Here is a 21259-nt window from a genome sequence, read left to right on the forward strand (position 1 = left end):
CGCTCAGGTCATGATCTCACGGTTTGTGCGTTCGAGCCCCGCGTCGGGCTCTGTGCCGACAGCTGGAAGCCCGGAGCTGCTTCCGATTCTGTGTCTCCCTCTCTGCCCCTCCCCTGCTCTCTCTCTTCCTCTCTGTCTCAAAAATAAACATAAAAAAAGACACGGAAGCCCTAAGAGCAAGACCACCTGAAAGCGTGGCTGCTGCCTGAAGCAGGTGGCCCCCTGGGCAATGGCAACCCTAAATGCAGGGGAAGATGAGCGGGGAGAGGGATTGAAGAGAGAAGGGGCCGGGGCGCGAGATGTCTTTGAGAGCATTAAAGTCTGAAGGCAGTGGAGACACACAAGCCCCGTGATCTCAGAATTTCTCAAGAAGCCCCATCGGCCCTGGGAGATCAGCGCACACCTTCCCAGGGCCCAGCGAGCGGTCCTTCCTCCCACCACGGGCCAGCAACGAGGGGAGCACAGGATGAAGCAGTTGGCTTGGTTTGGGATCTTGAAGGGAAAACGTGCGAAGACTCTGGAATCCGCATTGTGGGGACACGCAGGGGGAACAACCAACCACAGAAACTACAAACGTCCCTCTGCGGCCCGTCTCCCAGGGGGGGCTCCGGTGCTCGATGAAGGGGGAGAATCCGCCTCTGTCGTAACAGGTGCTCAGGCCTCCCTGCCACTTTGACATAAGAGTAGAGACAAAGGGGTCCTCCTGCCAAACACAACTGTTTTGAGCAAAAGAAAACCTGTGGTGGATGACGTTTCTGAAAAACATCCCTTGTCCTGCTAAACAGAGATTCGCACTCTGAATCCTGGGAGGGCGCCCATGAGGCTAAGACACCCTGTCGCCCTCACAGCCCCCAGGGCACGATGCCTTGGGTTCAACAAATAGTTGTCTATTAAGTAAAAGAGGTGGGTCCCTCTAAATGATAGTGAATGGAGACATACGGTCCCAACGCTGTAATAAATGCCCATCACCGCCGATTCCCTTTCGTGACGATGATGACACAGCCTGGCCGTCCTGGTTTATCTGAGCATGACCGGTGGTAGGAAATGTTACCCAAACATCATGAGTTAGCAAACAAGAGTGTCCTGTTCCGGAAGGGTGTCAAGATTGACCTATTCTAGGTTTGGGAAAATGCCAGAAAGGCCGGGGGTGCACGGATACGTTCCCTGGGTGCTAAAGGTGGGGGCTTTTCCTTTCCCACATTTTCGTTAGTTGTGTTTTCTAAATGTTCTACAAACCATGCAGGATTCTCAAAAGGGGAAATAAGGGTTATAAAAGGGGGGGGGGGCGGGGAACTGTCGGACTAAGCTTTTTTTCTTTTGTCAGATCATAATAATAGGTAACAGTTGCCACATGCTTTCTGCTCCCCAGGCACTGTCCCGGGGGCCTGGAACACACAGTAGCTCACTTTGTCCTCACGATCACCGAACGCGGAGGCACTAGCCGCAGACCCATTTTGTAGATGACAAAGCACACACAGGCGGGTAACTTACCCACAGTCACAGGGTCCTTTACAGAGCTCTGGATGCAGGCGCCTACATTCTTTTCCCAGAGCACAGACGTGGGCTGGGGAGCGGTCCCCAAGTCTGCCTTCAGCGGAGTTGCTCTAAGGCTCTGGGCTTCAGAACCTCCTGAGGGACTTCGTTCCAGCTGGACTTCGGGGTTCTGCCCCCCAGTGGTGCGCCGGTAAACATTTCAGCAGCGGCTCCTGGGCTGTGGGAGCCCCCGTTTTTAGCCTTTGCCAGTTTCCGCGGTGTAAGTACTCTTTTTTTTTTTATTTAATTTTAATGTTTATTTTTGAGAGAGGGAGAGAGAGAGAGGGCAAGTCGGGGAGCGGCAGAGAGAGAGAGAGAGAGAGAGGGAGACACAAGAATCCGAAGCAGGCTCCAGGCTCTAGGCTCTGAGCTGTCAGCCCAGAGCCCGACGCGGGGCTCGAACCCACAAACCGCGAGATCATGACCTGAGCCGAAGTCGGACGCTCAACCGACTGAGCCACCCAGGCGCCCCAAGACACTGATGGTTTAAAAACAAACAAAAAACGGTGTTAAAGTTTATAGCCCTTATCCATCACTTGAATTGACTGGTTTGATTTATCATTGCCAAGCAGTCTATTCGTTGAGCGTCCCTGAAACTCACCAAACAACTTTGAGAAGAGAGCAAAGGAAAACGATCCAGTCCTTGCCAACTGGAATCAGAGAGAGAGAGAGAGAGAGAGAGAGAAGAGGACATCGAATACCGTAAAGAAAAATATCTCTATATGTCTATAAACAAAAACAAACTATTACTGCTCTGCAAGCGGGAACACGTGTGCCTGGGCCTTTAAACTTGAAGCCAGTAGCTTGCTCGGATCTCTGGGGGGGGTCAGCGCCAGGAAGTCATTCCCCCTGGCCTGCCGTGTTGTGCCCAGGACAGTTCTGGGGGTGAACGCAGTGAAGCAGGTGGCCGGGGGTGGATATCCGAGGCACGGATCGGGGAGGAGGTGTGGACCCTTTCCCCGGGATGCGTCGTCCACACGCACTGGTTCTGGTTTGTGAGCAGCTCCAGGGTCAGTTTCAGGCGATGGCATTTAGGGCAGGAAGCAGAGGAAGCCTGGTCCCCGTTAACCGATCCCCCCTGGCGTGCCCCGGCGTGAGGGGACGTGTGGGGTTCCAGCGGTGGGTCTGAAAGCCCTTTTTCATAGCTGGGTGTGTGGGGCTGCAGTGTCTCTGAAGGCCCCGTCGCCTGATGTTCCCGAAGTCCCAGCTGAGATTTGGTTCCAAGCCTTAAGAAAACTGAGGCTGAAAAACTAATGTGAGGAGGCCTCGACTCCGGGTAGTGAAGGGAGCCTCCCATCCATGCGGCATCTGCTAGGGAAAAACAGAACAGAACAGAACAGAACAACCCAGAATGAAGGCTAATGCCAACAGCCAGGATTTGATGAGCGCTTCCTGCTGGCCGGGCATTGGGATGAGGATTGTATCTGTGGTAACTTCGTCCTCCTCACGAGAGCTCTATGATGTAGACGCTGTTATTACTCCATCTAACAGGTAAGGGGTCTGAGGCTTAAATAAGCCAATTAGCCTACCATACATAGAGCAAGGATTGAAGCCCAGACCCATCCAGCACCAAAGCCCAGGCCTTAACCCCTTCAGCACCGTGGAAGCAGCCGTCAGCCTTCGTCGCACTTGCCTCTCCGTTTTGTCCAGACGCTTTGCACCCGCGGGGCACCCTGCTCCCTCCTCGAACCAGGGTCAGGCGCTGAGCGCACCTCGGCTTGGTGCCACGAAGCCCACCCAGGCTTTAGGGCTGGGAAGTTAGCAGCTGTGACAGCAGGGGCGCCCGGGGGGGGCTCAGTCGGTTGAGCGTCTGACTTCGGCTCAGGTCATGACCTCGCGGTTCGTGCGTTCGAGCCCCGTGTCCGGCTCCGTGCTGACGGCCCAGAGCCCACTTCGGATCTCTCCACTCCTGACCTGGTCCAGGTGCCTGAGAAAGTGACATGTGAGCCAGGAACTAACTGATAAGTCAACCAGGCAAAGACCCGGGGGGACCGGGCCAGGCACAGGGAGCAAGAGTGGGAAGTTGAATGGGAACATGCTTGCCGTGTTTCCGGAACCCAGCTGAGGGCGCTGTGGCAGGAGAGCAGGGAGCAAAGTGAGGTGCTGGGGGGCCAGGTGAGGCCACCACACACCCACCCCACCGGGGGTTGTGGAGAGGGGCTTGGGTTTCACCGTGACTGCTTCCTTGCGCCGCAGCCCGGAGCACGGACGTGATCCAACGTGTGTTTTGAAGAGATGACTTTGGCAACTGGAAAGAATGGCCAAGGCAGCGCTTTGCGCGGCCGAGATGATGGTGCCGTCCCGGGAGGATGGTGAGAAACGGAAGAATTTCGGCTGAGCTCTCCAGAGGTTGAGTGGGGAGGACGTGTTGACGCCTGGCAGTGGGGGCTGAGGAGTGGACGGGGACCCAGGATCTTGGCTTTAGCCCCCGGGTGGCTCGTGGCACCATGTACTGAACCGGGAGAGACTTGAGGAAAGGACAAGAGAGAGAAGAGGCAGGAGTTCTTGGGGCCTGTCTTATATTTGCGATCCTGCTTGCCATCCACACAGGGATGCCGGGTGGGAGGCTGGATAGACGTGTCGTGTGCTAGGAGATCTGAGCCGGAGGCCTAAATGGGGAGTCTTTGGCCTTCGGGTGGGATTTGGGAGCATGGCCAAGATTTATGGGGGATTCGGAGGGAAGAGAAGAGGGCTCACAATGAAGCTGTGAGGAACACCAGCCCTGGGAGAGGGTAGAGGAGGGTGAGTGGGCGGAGGTGACAGGGAGAGAGGCACCAGTGGAAAATCGGATGTGGGGGTGCAGGACCTGGGACAGGAGAACATTCCAACCTCGGCTGGTCTGACCAACTTGTCTAATGCTGCCGGGCAGTGGAGAAAGGGGCAGAGAAGAGTTTTTGGCGAGGCAAAGGCCTCACCTTGCATTTCATGTGAAGTCGCCTGAACTTTGTCCTACGAGGAAGGAGGAGTTCAGAATGGCTGACAACGAGCTAGAGGGAAAGAGACCCCTTTGAAGGTTCTTCAGTAGTAAAGGCAACACCATGAGGGCCGAATCTAGGGCCAGAGCGGTGAAATCGAACAGGCAAGAAGAGAGAGTCAAGGTAGAATCACTAGGCGCCTGTGACCTATAACGCGGAGAGGAAGGGATTTCGATGTTGATATACGGACTGTGACATCTTTAACCCAGACGGGAGCTAGCGGGGCCACAGGTGGGAAGGTGGGGACAGGCAGAACTGAGCCCATGTGCCTGTGGCACCTCCCTGTGGCTTTAGGGGTCTTGTGCTCAGGGGAGAAGCTGTGGCTGCTGGTGGAGTTTCTAGAGAGACCAGCGGATAAGAGTTGAAGCCCTGGGCTGGGATGAGCTTACTCAGAAAAAGGATGAAAAGCAAGAACAGCAGAAAAAAAAACTTTTTAAAAAAAAAAAAGGGGGGCGCCTCGGTGGCTCAGTCGGTTGAGCCTCCAACTTCAGCTCAGGTCGTGATCTCACAGTTGGTGAGTTCGAACCCCGCGTCGGGCTCTGTGCGGTCAGTGCAGAGCCCGCTTCGGATCCTCTGTCTCCCTCTCTTTCTGCCCCTCCCTGCTCACTCTCTCTCTCTCAAAAGTAAATAATTATTTTTTTTAAAAAAGCTTTAAGAACAGCAGAGGCTCTCTAAGTGCAAGGTTCCCCACGGTGGACACAATACACGGGACTCTTCAAGCCTTCGGTAGATGAGTAGGATCCTTGGGACTGTCATGCCCTGGGGAGTGGCCGCAAGATCTGTTTACAGCCTTTCTGGTTCTGGGGCTCACTTTCACAAAACTTGGGTGTAGACTCCCGCTGACAAGTTCCTGGACTCGCTCGTGAAGGGTGGGGGCCCCACTCGATCAGCATTCCCCAACCTTAGGGAGCTCTGGATTCTGTGAACAGAGGGGGCTCTGGTCCTGTATTCCAGAATGACTTGACTTTATTTTATTTTATTTATTTAATTTTATGTTTATTTTAGAGAGTTGGGTGAAGGGAGGAGCAGAAAGAGAGAGCGAGAGAGAGAGTGAATCTCAAGCAGTTTCCATGCTCAGTGTAGAGCCTGACATGGGGCTCGATCCCACGATCCTGGGATCATGATCTGAGCTGAAATAAAAAATCAGATCCTCTACTGACTGAGCCAACCAGACTCCCCCAGAAATTAAAATTTAAATTTAAATTTAAAATTAAAAAAAAATTTAATGTTTATTTATTTTTGAGACAGAAGAGACAGAGCATGAGCAGGGGAGGGGCAGAGAGAGGGGGAGACACAGAATCCGAAGCAGGCTACGGGCCCTGAGCTGTCAGCACGGAGCCCGACGTGGGGCTCTAACTCACGAACCACAAGATCATGACCTGAGCCGAAATAGGATGCTTAACGGACTGACCACCCAGGCGCCCCGCCCCCAGAATGACTTTAAAGGAAACATCAGCCTAAGGACCTGTACCAGTCTTAGCCAGGAGTCACGAAATGAGGAATTTCTGGGAACAAAAGGTAAAATCTGAATTCGCATCGCTGCCGGGGTCAAGTTTCCCCGAGGTCACTACGTAGGGGGAGCCATTTATATAGAATGCTGTGGAAATACTTGTCCCTGGAACTGGGCAGCCCGGTGAGGTGCCAGTTCTGTTCCCTTTCTTTAAACACCACCACCACCACCACCACCAACAGCAACAACAACAAAACAGGCTGCAGAAAACGTTAAGAGTCTCAGTCACATGATCCAGAGTTTACTGAGCACCTACGGCCAGCCACAGGGCTGGGCCCCGGTGGGGAGGGGATGGTGGTGATCACGGGCAGTCATGGTGCCTGTCCTCCTGGAAGGAGTCTAATGCACTTTGGCTGGAAATACGAACTCAATGCCTAAATGAAGCCATCTATGGAAAAGCAATCAAATGAGTTAGGTACCTATAAGCCATCCATGTCTGGTTTTAAGCTTCTGGGAACTCTGATCCCCAGCCCGGCAGGGTCAGTACACTCAGACGCTCACCAGAAGAGGGGAGAGACAGCCACCACGAGGTGGGGGTCCCAGGGGACAGAGAAGGCCCTTCTCAGGGCAGGTGGGCCTTAGGGAGCTGGGCTGGGGAAAGCTCTGTTTCAATCATGCCCGAACCCCAAATCTCAAAGAGTGTGGGGCAGAGTGGAGGAGCTCAGGTCACTTCCTCACAGGCCTTTCCAGAGCAGTGAGCCTTTCTGGGGACCCATCTTAGCGGCTGTTTCCTGAAGACTTGAGCCCCGGAGGAGGGGTGTCTCCAGCTCAGAGCCAAGTGGGCGCCACCCAGCCCTCTGGTGGCTGAGTGTGGGCTGTGGAAAGGGTCTGTGGGACAGCAGTGCGCACCTGGGCCTCCCCAGAGGACACGCCTGTGGCCACCGGGTACACGTCTCTCCCAACACAAGGCTCTTTGTTCTGCCAAAAGGCTGTTCCATCCTGGTTTCCCAAAGACGCTGTGCTAAGGGAGTCTGAAGGAGGTTTCTCTCTTAATTCCCCTGACAAAGGAAATCACTTGTATCCCAGTGACATTATTTTTGTCATGGCCTTTTCCTTCAGAAGCTCCTTGTTATTGAAACCGCTTCAAAGCATTGAGTTGAACAAAAATCAAAATGGCTGCCCGAATGCTTCAGTGGAGCTCGGGTTTAAAGTAACCTTTTTCCTCTCTTCCACAAACCTCCCCACCTCCCCTCTAAGCTTTTTGTTTCAGGAACTGGGTACCACCCCAAGGACAAGACAGAGGAGGCTGGCAGCAATCTCTGTCAAAACGAGCTAAATCCTGAGGCTCCTGGACAGCTCAGTCAGTTGAGCATCCGACTCTTGATTCAGATCCCAGGGTTGTGGGATTCTCTCTCTCTCTCTCAAAATAAATAAATAAACTAAAAAAAAAAAAAGCAGCATATAATCTTACAGGGAAGACAAGACATTCACCTGGCAACCACCATAGAAGGTAAAGGTGGGGAGTCCCCTAGGCCAGGTACAGATTACAGGAAATGCCTCCAAGGGGATCAAGGGCCAACGATGGAAGAGAAGCGACAGGTTGATTTGGGAAGGCGTCACTAAGAAAAGTGGTCTTTGAGCTTAGCTCAGGAAGTTGGGCAGGATTTGAATAATATTGATTTCATATGGTTTAATCCTTGCCAGGAGAGAGTAATTCCAGACTGGAATTCTTTATCTTACTCCTTGATATTTCCTTATTAAAGGTCCAGCTCACCCTCCCAGGTATTGTGAATAAATCTTCCTTATCTAAATTTTATCCACTGTGCCTTCAGCATTTGATGAATGCGACCGTGACCTCTTACATAATTTGAATTTTACTTTTGTAAGGGTGACAACGTGAAGCTTTCAAAGAGTTCCACGACCCTTACAATAAGCAAAAGATAAATGTATTTTATTTCACGTGTGGAATTCATTCAGCTCCTGCTCGCATTTTTAACAAGGATGAAGAAAATCATGGTCCTAGGTGGGGAAAAAAAAAAAAAACCTCTCTTGGCAAATGTTAAGACCTGTTCTGGAAAAACAAAAGTGCATCAGGAAATTAAAAATAGAAGTAGATCTTCTACAACCGGGGACTTTGTTTAATGCCAAAAAGATATTGCAAAATGTGAGACACGGTGGTAATACGTCATTCATTTGACCCTCAAAACCGGAAAAGAATGGACTTGGAAGTGTACGGATATGTACTCTAGCAGTGGTCTTGAAACTTGAGGAATGTGTAGGGAAATAATTTTGTTTTAGTTCTCTCAGAATTTGTTCATGAAACCCAATTTGTGAAAACATAGACTTGAGAAACGTAAAATCTTCTTCTAAAAATATCAAATGTAGGGGCGCCTGGGTGGCGCAGTCGGTTAAGTGTCCAACTTCAGCCAGGTCACGATCTCACGGTCCGTGAGTTCGAGCCCCGCGTCAGGCTCTGGGCTGATGGCTCAGAGCCTGGAGCCTGTTTCCGATTCTGTGTCTCCCTCTCTCTCTGCCCCTCCCCCGTTCATGCTCTGTCTCTCTCTGTCCCAAAAATAAATAAACGTTGAAAAAAAAAAATTAAAAATATCAAATGTAAATTCTCTTAGTGAGCTTTGTCTTTAAAAAGTACTCATTTTTAAAAAGTATCGCTGGGGCGATGCTTGGGTGGCTCCGTTGGTTGAGCATCTGACTTTGGCTCAGGTCTTGATCTCACAGTTCAGGAGTTCAAGCCCCGCGTCGGGCTCTGTGCTGACAGCTCAGAGCCTGGAGCCTGCTTTGGATTCTGTGTCTCCCTCTCTCTCTGCCCCTCCCCTGCTCACTCTCTGTCTCTCAACAACGAATAAACATAAAAAATTTTTTAAAATAAATAAATAAATAAATAAATAAATAAATAGTATCGCTAAAACGAAACTGCGAAATTAAAATTCGGTGGGTGTGTAACCATTTATGATTCCCAGTTTGAGAAACGATTTTAGAAAACTATAATTAAGGCAAATTATATCTCTAATTGCCTGAGAAATAGTAGTAGCTGTTGTCTTTAAGTACGTGATATACTGAAAAAAAAATGTAAACTTTAATTATAAATGGCTACAACCTATGGTAGGGACAGAATAGTAGGACCAAGGGAGCCTAGTTTTACTCTGTAGTTTATACTCTATATCCCACCTCACCTACTACTTCTTTAAAGAATCTGAAGTTGGCGAAGACAATTAAAACCTCTGCAAAACAACGCTGTGGCAAAAACTTCTGGTTTTATTGATTTATCTCTTTTGCACAGAGTACACGCGACTTCAAAATTTTGAAGACTACGTTAAAAGATTGGTTTATGCTATCAACAAAAGTTTTTAATCTTTATTTATTTGTTTATTTTTTTTTTTTTTTTTTTTTTTTTTTTAATTTTTTTTTTCAACGTTTATTTATTTTTGGGACAGAGAGAGACAGAGCATGAACGGGGGAGGGGCAGAGAGAGAGGGAGACACAGAATCGGAAACAGGCTCCAGGCTCTGAGCCATCAGCCCAGAGCCCGACGCGGGGCTCGAACTCACGGACCGCGAGATCGTGACCTGGCTGAAGTCGGTAGCTTAACCGACTGCGCCACCCAGGCGCCCCTATTTGTTTATTTTTATATAATTTATTTTCAAGTCAGCTAACATCAGTGTATACAGTGTTTTGGCTTTGGGAGTAGATTCCCGTGATTCATCACTTCTTTTTTTTTTTTTTTTAATTTTTTGTTTCTTCAACGTTTATTTATTTTTGGGACAGAGAGAGACAGAGCATGAACGGGGGAGGGGCAGAGAGAGAGGGAGACACAGAATCGGAAACAGGCTCCAGGCTCTGAGCCATCAGCCCAGAGCCCGACGCGGGGCTCGAACTCACGGACCGCGAGATCGTGACCTGGTTGAAGTCGGACGCTTAACCGACTGCGCCACCCAGGCGCCCCGAGTGATTCATCACTTCTATACAACACCCAGTGCTCATCCCAATAAGTGCCCTCCTCAATGCCCATCACCCATTGCCCCCCACCATCAACCCTTAGTTTGTTCTCTGTATTTAAGAGTCTCTTATGGTTTGCCTCCCTCTCAGTAACTACCTTTTTTCCTTCCCTTCCCCCATGGTCTTCTGTGAAGTTTCTCAAATTCCACACGAGTGAAAACATATGATATTTGTCTTTCTCTGATGGACTGATCTCGCTTAGCATAATACCCGCTAGTTCCATCCATGTTGTTGCAAATGGCAAGATTTCCTTTTTTTTGATTGCCAAGTAGTATTCCATTGTGCATATATATACATATATATATACACCACATCTTCTTTATCCATTCATCGGTTGATGGACATTTGGATTCTTTCCATAATTTGGCTATTGTTGATAGCACTGCTATAAACATTGGGATACATGTGCCCCTGTGAATCAGCACTCCTGAATCCTTTGGACAAATTCCTAGTAATGCTATTGCTGGGTTGTAGGATAGTTCTATTTTTAATATTTTGAGGAACCTCCACACTGTTTTCCAGAGCGGCTGCACCCATTTGCATTCCCACCAACAGTGCAAGAGGGTTCCCCTTTCTCCACATCCTTACCAATATCTGTTGTTTCCTGAGTTGTTAATTTTAGCCACTCTGACCGTATGAGGTGGTATCTCAGTGTGGTTTTCATTTGTATTTCCCTGATGATGAGTGATGTTGAGCATCTTTTCATGTGTCTGCTGGCCATCCGGATGTCTTCTTTGAAAAAGTGCCTATTCATGTCTTATGCCCATTTATTCACCGGATTATTTGTTTTTGGGGTATTGAGTTTGATAAGTTCTTTACAGATTTTGGATACTAACCATTCATCCAACATGTCATTTGCAAATATCTTCTCCCATTCCACGGGTTGCCTTTTCATTTTATTGATTGCTTCCTTTGCTGTGCAGAAGCATTTATCTTCATGAAGTCCCAACAGTTCATTTTTGCTTTTATTTCCCTTGCCTTTGGAGACATGTCAAGTAAGAAGTTGCTGCAGCCAAAGTCAAAGAGGTTATTATTGCCTGTTTTCTCTTCTGGGATTTTGATGGTTTCCCGTCTCACATTTAAGTCTTTCATCCATTTTGCATTTATTTTTGTGTACGGTGTAAGAAAGCCGTCTAGTTTCATCCTTCTGCATGTTGCCGTCCAGCTCTCCCAGCACCATTTGTTAAAGAGACTGTCTTTTTTTCCATTGGATATTCTTTCTTGCTTTGTCGAAGATTAGTTGGCCATATATCAGTGGGTCCAATTCTGGGTTCTCTATTCTATTCCATTGGTGTATGCTACCATTTTTAACATAAAAGACATAAAAGGTAAACTCTTTGCTTAAGCGAAGACTAATGTGCAGCCTGTCTAAGCTGACAAATAAAAAAGTTGTTGTTCACATATTTACCGTCAGTGTAAAAAAGTTAAATGATCATGGATGGGAATTAATTTTTGTTTTTCCCAGTACGTTCTGTGGGTGTGACTAGTGGCCTGTTTCTCTGTCTGCCTTCCCTGCTGACTGGATAATTGAGGAAGCCCTGGAAGGCGATGGCCATATTCTATTCCTTTCTGGAAGCGTTTTCTACTCCTGGTGCATTTGGCTCTTGAGACTGCATTTTGCAGTGACGACTTAATGCAAGGCTTTGACCATACAGCCTCCCCTTGACCGACACCTCTGGTCCGTGCCCTCAGCTCTCCTCTTTCCTGGCTACGTTCTTGAGAGCTTTGGTTTGGCACTCCCTTGGCATCATCCTTCTTGTTCTTAGACCTCGACTGAGCACCACTCTCAGCTCAAATCTACTGTTATTTGTTTGGTTTGTTTCGTATTCCTGGCAGTTGCCTCAGATTAGAATTTCTGTACCCAGCCACCCAATGTGAGGACGCCCACCGTGGCCCACAGGGATTCTGGAACTTTGCATTTGCTCATTAACGCTTGTGGACTAAACCCAATGTGGTGGTAACAAGCAGACTTGGACCGCCAATGGATGGGGTACACGTGTGACGGTTGGTAGGGTCTTTGTAGATCAACCTGGAAGAAAAGGAAAGCTGTTTCCTTGGAACAAGGTTGTGATTCATGGATTTTTGTGTATTTTGTATTTTCTGGTCTCGTTTCATAAAAGCCATTAGAACAAAGACGAGAGCCTGAAAAATGGTTGGAGGAAGCGATCCTAATTTCACTGAAGCGGAAAGATAACCATGGAACAAGTCTGCCAGCCCTCAACCCTGTCACTGGAGAGGTAGGTTCTTTCCCTACCGAATGCCTCTTGCCAAGTGACTGAACAGTATTTGTCAGCAAGTAGGTAACTTATTCAATGGCCAGAGAATGGAGAAGGGGGGCTCAGGCTCTAAAGGCACCTTCTCCCCAAAAGGTCTCATGGTCAGAGGGTAATGAGTTTGGAGTCATTAAGGGGCCCAGATGCAAGCTGACCTGGGAGGTTTTGGGGGGAAGGAGAGAGGGCTTCTCAGAATCAGAGTGTCACCTCTTTTCTTCCCTTAAATGGGCACAGTCACATCTGTCCCCACACTGATAGGTGTGTTCATGGTCACTACAATCAGAAGTAACGATCCCGAGGTCGTGTGGGGAGTTAGCCTTGCATCAAAACTAGATCAAACTGGTTGAAAACTAGTTCATTAGGGCTTGTTTGGAGCTTGTTAGCGCATCCGTGGTGACCACTCCTTCCCCTGCTCCTGCCCCAGGAGTCGGGCTCGTCTCTGGGCTCTGAAGTGAGGAGCACCCGTGGGCTCCCTTGTCTAGAACGTCTCACAGATTTCTGGTTCCGCCCCGGGTTGCTGGACACTGTGAGCCCCGGCGGCCACTGTGAGTACCAGGGCTGATTAGTTCATCCTCTCATCGATTCACCCATTCTTTCACCAAATCGAACCACGCCCTGGTCCCAGGGAAACATGGCACCAACCGCCACAGTCCAGTGGGACGCGTGTAAGGAGGGCCAGAGGGCAGGATGCTGTGGGAACACAGACAGCAGCCCCTAACCCAGAACGGCAGGTCGGGAATGAACTTGGAAAAGATGATGCACATTTATGGGTATTAGCAAGAGCTGTGAGCAGGGGGAGGCGTCCTGGCCGAGGAACCAGCAGGTCTGCAGGCTGGGGACTTAGGTCAGAGGGGAAATGCACCCGGATGCTGGTGGCGCTTTCTCAGTGAGCCCCTCCTCCTTCCCTGGGTGGGGCTCACTGCCCGCTTTCCCGCTGGGGTCCCCACATGGCCCTTTGGACGTCTGGCCCCACGCCAAACTGGTGGATTTCAAACTCCCGGCAATGATAGAAATGTCACTTAAAACAATCTCCCGGGGCGCCTGGGTGGCTCAGTCTCTTGAGCGTCCTACTTCGGCTCAGGTCATGATCTCACGGTTCGTGGGTTCGAGCCCCGCGTCGGACTCTGTGCTGACCTCTCGGAGCCTGGCGCCTGCTTCGGATTCTGTGTCTCTGTTTCTCTCTGCCCCTCCCCCACTCATGCTCTGGGTCTCTCTCAGAAATAAATAAACATAAAAAAAAAAAATCTCGGGGCGCCTGGGTGGCGCAGTCGGTTAAGCGTCCGACTTCAACCAGGTCACGATCTCGCGGTCCGTGAGTTCGAGCCCCGCGTCAGGCTCTGGGCTGATGGCTCGGAGCCTGGAGCCTGTTTCCGATTCTGTGTCTCCCTCTCTCTGCCCCTCCCCCGTTCATGCTCTGTCTCTCTCTGTCCCAAAAATAAATAAACGTTGAAAAAAAAAAATTAAAAAAAAAAAAAAATCTCCCACCTATTTAGCACAATCTTTTTTTTTTTTTTTTTTTTTAATAGAATAAAGGACAATGCTGGCAGGACTTTAGGGAAATGAGAATATGCTTACATGGCTGGTGGCTCTTCACAATGTTTCTCCTCTTCTTGAGAAAAATTGGACAATAAGTAACAAGAGCTACAGAACTGTTTGACCCGGTAACTCCGCTTTGGGGAATACGCTACAGGAAAATAATGCTTAAGAAGAAAGAGAAAAAAACAACAACCTAATATGTACAAATATATACACAGCAGCTGCAATTTAACACGGTATAAAGCTGGAATCGGGCCAGACACGCAGAAAAGGGGAAACGGCTGAGCAAATTGTACAGTGATCTCAAATACCCCGCTGCCGGTAACGACAAGGACGCGGACCACGTCCGTGCACTCGGGTCTGACTATTTAAGCCACGGCGGAGGGTAAAAGCACCCTGCGTGTGCGGAGTGAAACTATACTCTTTAAAGCATGGAAGGATTCCGCAAACACTCCACGATAGCTTAAAAGGAAGTAAGTGTCATTTACATGTTCACTGGCTCATTTCTTTGCATAGACATTCAAGTTCATGGTTTACAAAGCACGGTTTTAAGAGGCAGTTGTATGACCATCTCTTCAGAAGGAAAACAACCCGGACCTGGGAGCGAGGGGGCCCTACGCCATGGCCCAGGACGCCCCCTGAGGACGGAGGGCTGCAGTGGGCGGTGGGTGCCGCTTGGTTTCGGACTTGCACCCCAGGCTTGCACACCCGCCTCCAGCAGATTACACACAGCTCTTTTCTCCGCGCACCGTGGGGCGGCCCAACGCCGGGGAAGCCACGTGTCTCCTTTCTGTGCCGCATCGTGCTGGCAGGAACTAACAAGGCAGGAAATTTCCAGCTTGATTTAGAATATGCCGAGATGTCCTCCTGACCTCCAAGACAATCCGTCTGGCTCGGCTGGCATTTGCTGCGCCAGGATGTGAAGAAGTCACTCACAAGGAAGTAAATGAGCAACAGGCCGGTATTTAGGATATTTAAATGGGTCGAGTAACTAAGATGTACGGGCTCCGGTCCTGATGCAGACTAGACCTTTCAGGAGCATCGATTCTCTTTTCTTCACTGCGTTGCTATTAAATTCCAATCCAAAGGCCACTTTTGTGGTAACGGCTTTACTTTCTTTTAATTTTTTTTAATGTTTATTTATTTTTGAGGGACAGAGAGAGACAGAGTGTGATTGGGGAAGGGGCAGAGAGAGAGAGAAAGACACAGAATCCGAGGCAGGCTCCAGGCTCCGAGCCGTCAGCACAGAGCCCGACCCGGGGCTCGAACTCACAAACCGCTAGATCATGACCTGAGCCGAAGTCGGACGCTTCACCGACTGAGCCAACCAAGGTGCCCCTGTGGTAACAGCTTTATTAAGATGTAATTCACACACCATACCATTCCTTCATTTAAAATATGTGATTCAATGGTTTCTAATATACGTGGAGTTGTGAAATTATCACCACAATCAATTTTAAAACAACTTTATCACCTCAAAAAGAAACCTCATACTCTTTGGCCATCACTCCCTAATCACCCCTACAACTAGGCAATTAGATACCTTCAATCTCTATCAATTGCCCATCCTATATGGAAATTGCCCATATTTCCTATATGGACTCCTACGATATGTGGTCTTTTGTATCTGGCTTCTTTCCCTTAACATGAGGTGTTCAAGGTTCATGTTCATGTTGTCACATGGAACAGTACTTTACTTCCTTTTTATGGCAAAATAATATTTTATTGTATGAACATATTATCTTTTATCGATCCATTCATCAGTCGATGAGCATTTGGTGTTTCTGCTTTTTGGCTGTTATTAATAATGCTGCTATGAATATTCAGGTACAAGCTTTTATATGGACACATATGGACACATTCGTTTCTCTTGACTATGGACCCAACAGCGGAATTTCTGGGTCATATGGTAACTCTACGTTTAACCTTCTGAGGAGTCATTAGACTGTTTTCCAAAGTGGCTGCACCGTTTTACGTTCCTTCGGCAGTGTATGAGGGTTCTAGCTTCTCCACATCTTCGCCAAGACTTATTGTTCTCTTTTGTATTCTAGTTATTCTAGTGAGTGCGAAGCGGTAACTCATTGTGATTTTCTTTTTAATTTGAGAGAGAGAGAGACTGCAAAAGCTGGGGACAGGGGCAGAGGGAGATAGAATCCTAAGCAGACTCCGTGCTCAGCACAGAGCCTGACAAAGGGCTCGATCCTACGATTCTGGGATCATGACCTGAGCCGAAAATCAGGAGTCGATGCTCAACTGACTGAACCACCCAGGCGCCCCTCCTTGTGATTTGGATTTGATTTCCCCGATGATGAGTGCTGTTGAGTATCTTTTCATGCTCTTATTAGCTATTCACAAATCTTTGGAGAAATGTCTGTTTAGATCTTTTGCCCATTTAAAAAATTTTTTTAATATTTATTTATTTCTGAGAGAGAGACAGAGACAGAGCATGAGCATGAGCAGGGAAGGGGCAGAGACAGAGGGAGACACAGACTCTGAATCAGGCTCCAGGCTCTGAGCTGTCAACACAGACCCCGACGCGGGGCTCGAACCCATAAACTGCGAGATCATGACCTGAGCCGAAGTCGGACGCTTAACCATCTGAGCCACCCAGGCGCCTCTTTTGCCCATTTTTAAGTCCGGTTGTCTTGTTATTATTGAGTTCGAAGAGTTCTCTATATATTCTAGCTCCAAGTCCTCTATCAGGTATATGATTTGCAAATATTTTCTCCCATTCGGTGGGTTGTCTTTTCACTTTCTTGATGGTGTTCTTCAAAGCACAAAATTTTAAATTCGATGAAATCCACCTCATCTATTCCTTAGTTGCTCGTGTGCCAAAGACTCTTGCAGACTTTGGTTGTACAGAGACATTCATTCGGTCCTGAACTTTCTGAAGAAATTTAATTTAAAATTTCTGGACTCATTACAAACCCCAGTTCTGCATTCAGAAAGTTATCAAGTCTGTGACTAGACTCCAGCGCGGTTCACTGGAATTTCAACTTGCCACGCTCTGAGTTTTAGAACAGGACTTGCTGAGCGATAAAGAGAACATCCTGTCCTCAGGAAGCCCCTAAGCCGACCTCCATCACTGCTTCTCTAAGTAACTTGCCAAAGTCTCCATCAGTACCAAAAGAGGAGCCGGGAGCATGCCTAGGCCTCCTCTGCAAGCCCTCCCTCACTGCCTTGCGCGGTTACCCCCTAAGATAGTTCATGGCTCCTGGAGGCTGGTTTCTTCCCTGGGCTGCAAAGAGCCTTCTGCGTTCATGTCCCACCTGTCACCCCTCGGACCGGTGGGAACGTACCTTGGCGCGTCTGACCCAGGCGCGGGACCCAGAGTATGCCACAGCTCTACTTAGCCCCTCATAAGCCTCAGCTTATAGAAACACGGAGATAATAACTCTCTCGCACAGGGCTGTTGTGGGGGATTCGATGGAATAATGCACGTAAAGCACCTGTCACAAACTAGGCTTTAAATGTTGGTAGTCTACTGCGTGTCCGATGTGTGGCTCATCCCGCCGTCAGCTCAATTCAGGCAGCAACTGATCCTCGGTGTGAAAAAGAATGATCAGTAGCTCACACATTACGAATCCACGAGGTTAGTCAGGGCTATGAGCCTTAGAATTCACAAACCAGGAATCCACAGACGGACTGTGTGCTTTGTCTGGCTTTCTCAGTATTTCTGTACAATTGAGATAATATTTTAAAATGCAGAGGATCCGGGGCCCCTGGGTGGCTCAGTCGGTTAAGCGTCCGACTTCAGCTCAGGTCATGATCTCACGGTTCGTGGGTTCAAGTCCCGCATCGGGCTCTTTGCTGACAGCTCAGAGCCTGGAGCCTGCTTCAGATTCTGTGTCTCCCTCTCTCTCTGCTCCTCCCCCACTCACACTCTGTCTCTCTCTTTCAAAAATAAATAAACATTAAAAAATTTTTTCTGGCTTCTGCTTGGGGTCCAGAAGGCTTCAGGAAAGCACTGGGCCACCCGCCCTGCCCCGGGGCTCCCACCAGCTGTGCTTTTGCTATGTGCGGACAGCTTCTTTTCGCCACATCTGCTGTGTTCTTTATTTCAACTAGAAAAACCTTCATACCTAATCATTTTTCTCAGGTCTTGTAAATGAATGCCTTCTTATTCCTGTTTCGTATTGCCAATAGCTTCATGTTCTATAAAATAAATATAAGGAGTGTTTTAAATTTTTTCAACGTGTTTATTTATTTTTGAGAGAGAGAGAGCGCGCGCGAGTGTGAGCAGGGGAGGGGCAGAAAGAGGAGACACAGAATCCGAAGCAGGCTCTGAGCTGTCAGCACAGAGCCCGATGCAGGGCTCGACCCCACGAACCTCGAGTTGATGACCTGCCCTGAAGTCTGACGCTCAACGGACTGAGCCACGCAGGAACCCGGATAATTAGTGTTTCAAAGCCTTGCTCATCTGTTCCAGTACTTCTGCTTTGGATGTTATATGTTATCCCACTTTTTGGTCCTTCTCTTGTGATATTTTGTTCCTTGGAGAGCCTAAGTTCGTGTTCTGCTCGTACCCCTTCTGCAGGTGGTGCCCATTGGGGTTCAGGGCCAATTCCTGGTGCCTCTCGAGAAGCAAGGCAAGAGAAGGGATGAGCCCTAAGACACAGAGTCACAAACCCCAAGACCCCTGGTTAGCCATATTTATCTGTAGGTGTAAAGAGTGTTCCTACACATTTAAAAGGAAAGCGAAGCGTATCTGTGTCTGTTTTTCTGACACCTGGCCCATTTTGGTCCCACATGCTACCTGCCTGTCCCCTGTGAGCATCGGAGTTTGTCACCTCCCTGCCAACGATTGTGTGGGCTTGACTCAGAGGCACGTGCCAACCGAGGACGGTTAAAGGGGATGTGCGTGACCTACAGCCAGTGCTGATTTGTGCCGATTCCTGGTCGAAGGGGAGACATGGGGTGAGCAACTCGCTGAGTAGAGCAGAAGCCCTCATATCGACACGATCGGCGTTGGTAGTTAGTCGTCTCATGGAAGCAGTCTCAAAGCGGGGAATCATGAAAAAGGATACGCGTTCACCTTAGTCGGGTCATTTCACTTTCAAAGACATAGATATACACTCACCCACTCACCTTGTGATGTCAGGCCAGGCTGTCCACGACGGCGTGTCCGCTGACCCGAGCCTCTTTGTACTCTCTCGTGCAGAAACTACCCCTGAACGCGCTATCTGCCAAGGCTGCTCCTGGGTTCCTTAAAGTGGAGTGAAAACTTAAAGCACATGAACATTTCTGGTGCAGAAGACGTGAAGATTCTTACGGCTCTCCCCCAGCCTGTTAACGACTGTTTCACCTATACCTGCTCCCATCTTGAAATCCTCACCTTTATCGTTTGCCCCAGCGCGTCTGCAGAGAAATAAACTTTATTGCCACTCGTATTGAATCGGTGTAGGTGAGATCTAGCTATACCAAAACCAAAGAAAAATGGCCCTAAGCAGGTCTAATTCGAGGCAAGCACACAACTGAGCGGGCGGGAGCCAAGTGCTGGACAACGGCCTGCATTCTGAGGGCCGGAGGCCCGGGCTGGCCCGTCTGCGGACTCCCGAGGGGCTGGGGAGTGTCAGCTCACCTGGCCGGTGGGCAGTGGGGGGAGAACTTCGGGCTGAATGTCTTCTTTTAGTGGCCCAAGGCAGGGGTGGCGCACTGGGAGAGGCCTTGCCCTGAGAGTCAGGAGACCTGAACTCTACCCGGGTTCGTCCCCTAACTGAGTGACTGGAAGGAAACCTTTAGACCTCCCGGTCCCTCCCCCCTGCCACACTGAGCCGTGGGGGCTGCTGGAGAATCACAGGACCTCGCGCCCTAATGAGTGACAGCGTGACAGAGGCTGTCAGAAGAGACGTCCACACACTCTGGCCGTCATACGTAGCCACCCTGTGCATCCCACCCGCCACCTGTCAGTATTCACCTCTGCACTCTGCCTTCCCTCCTGCGAGGAGGTGGGGGCTGTCACTGTCCTTGACCGCGAGAGCCCATAACCCCTAGCAATTCTCCCCGCCTCTCTCTGGCATCCTCAGTTTCCCCCCTTCACTGGGTCTAGATCATCATCATCCTGTAGTTGCCCCCACAAAACAAGGGCAAAACCCTCCCAGCGACCAACCGCTGTCTCTCCTTCCCTTTACAGCAAGCTCCTAAAAAGACTCGTCTACGTTTGCATAGACATTGTCTCTTCCCTTTCCCCCTGGAACCATGCCCAGCAGGCTCTGGTCCCCAGGTGTCACCTGCAACGGATCGTTTCCTCTCCTCAGCTGACCCAGCAGCCGCACCTGACGCCCCTTCCTTGAACCACTTCTGCACTTACGTTCTGGACCAGCTCATGCTGTGGCAGCTCCTCGTCGGTCTCTGTTACCAGAAAAGGCATGTGGGAAACCTAACTTCCAGTCGGAATGTGACTTTATTTGGAAACAGGGCCATTACAGATGTAATCGGTTAGGTAAGGTGAGGTCACCTGGAGTAGAGGGACCTCCTAGGCCGACGTGATTGGTGTCCTTGTAGGAGGACGACACAGGGAGAAGACACACAGAGAAGGCCAAGGGAAGATAGAGAAAGAGATTGAGTGACACCTCTACGAGACAAGGGACACCAAAGATTGCCAGCCTTCACCGGAAGCCTGAGAAGGGACAGCCCAGAGGACACCTCCACGCCAGACTTCTGGCTTCCGGAACTGTGAGACAACCCTTTTCCGTGGCGTTAAGTCACCCACTCTGTGGCACATGGTTATGGCAGCCCTTAGAAACTAATGCCGCCTCCCTTCCACGTTTCATTTCTCCCAACGCTGGAATGTTCCAGAACTCAATTCTTGGACTTTCTTCCTTCTCTACATTTGGTGATCACATCTACTCTTCAGTACCTATATTCTTTAAAACAAATTTTTTGTAATGTTTATTCATTATTGAGAGACTTCTCTCCCTCTCTCCTAGCCTATATCCAATCTGTCCTCAAAGCCCAGCAGCTCTAACTCCAGATGCATCTGGAACCCATCCACTTCCGGTCACCACGTTGCCTCTCTTTCATGTCCTTCCTGAATAAAGCACACACATTCCACTCCTCCCCGCTGTTGCAATCTATTCTTTGCCAGCAGGCAGACTTCTACAACAAAACAAAACAAAACAAAACAAAACGTAAGATAATTCTAATAGTCAAGGTTCCTCCAAAATATATGACCAGTAGTCAGTTTTCAAAACTGTCCCTGTCATCAAAAGCAAAGAACATCTGAGAAACTGCCACAGCCAGAGGACGCTGAAGAGACAAGGCAACTAAATGCAATGTGGTGTCCTAGATAAGATAAAAACTGTGGAAGTCTAAATACACCCTGCGTTAATACGAAGGCATCAATTTTTATTTATTAGTTGCAACAGCGTTAATACTAAGGCATCAATTTTTATTTATTACTTGCAACAAATGTATCATGCTAATGTAAGATGTTAGTAGTAGGGGAAACTGGGACATATGGGAACTTTCTATACTAA

General features: G+C 49.1%; 1 long non-coding RNA gene across 1 annotated transcript; it reads left to right on the top strand.

Moving 5' to 3' along the window:
• Nucleotides 1-1306: 1306 nt before the first annotated feature.
• LOC112870016 (uncharacterized) lies at nt 1307-19171 on the top strand. Its single transcript, XR_015249938.1, has 3 exons — nt 1307-1753; nt 12093-12209; nt 18943-19171. It is a non-coding gene; the product is annotated as an uncharacterized LOC112870016 (long non-coding RNA).
• The last annotated feature ends 2088 nt before the right edge of the window (nt 19172-21259 follow it).

The sequence above is a fragment of the Puma concolor genome, chromosome B1, assembly GCF_028749965.1.
Source record: "Puma concolor isolate L17-30 chromosome B1, mPumCon1.1.hap2, whole genome shotgun sequence".
Lineage (NCBI taxonomy): Eukaryota > Metazoa > Chordata > Mammalia > Carnivora > Felidae > Puma > Puma concolor.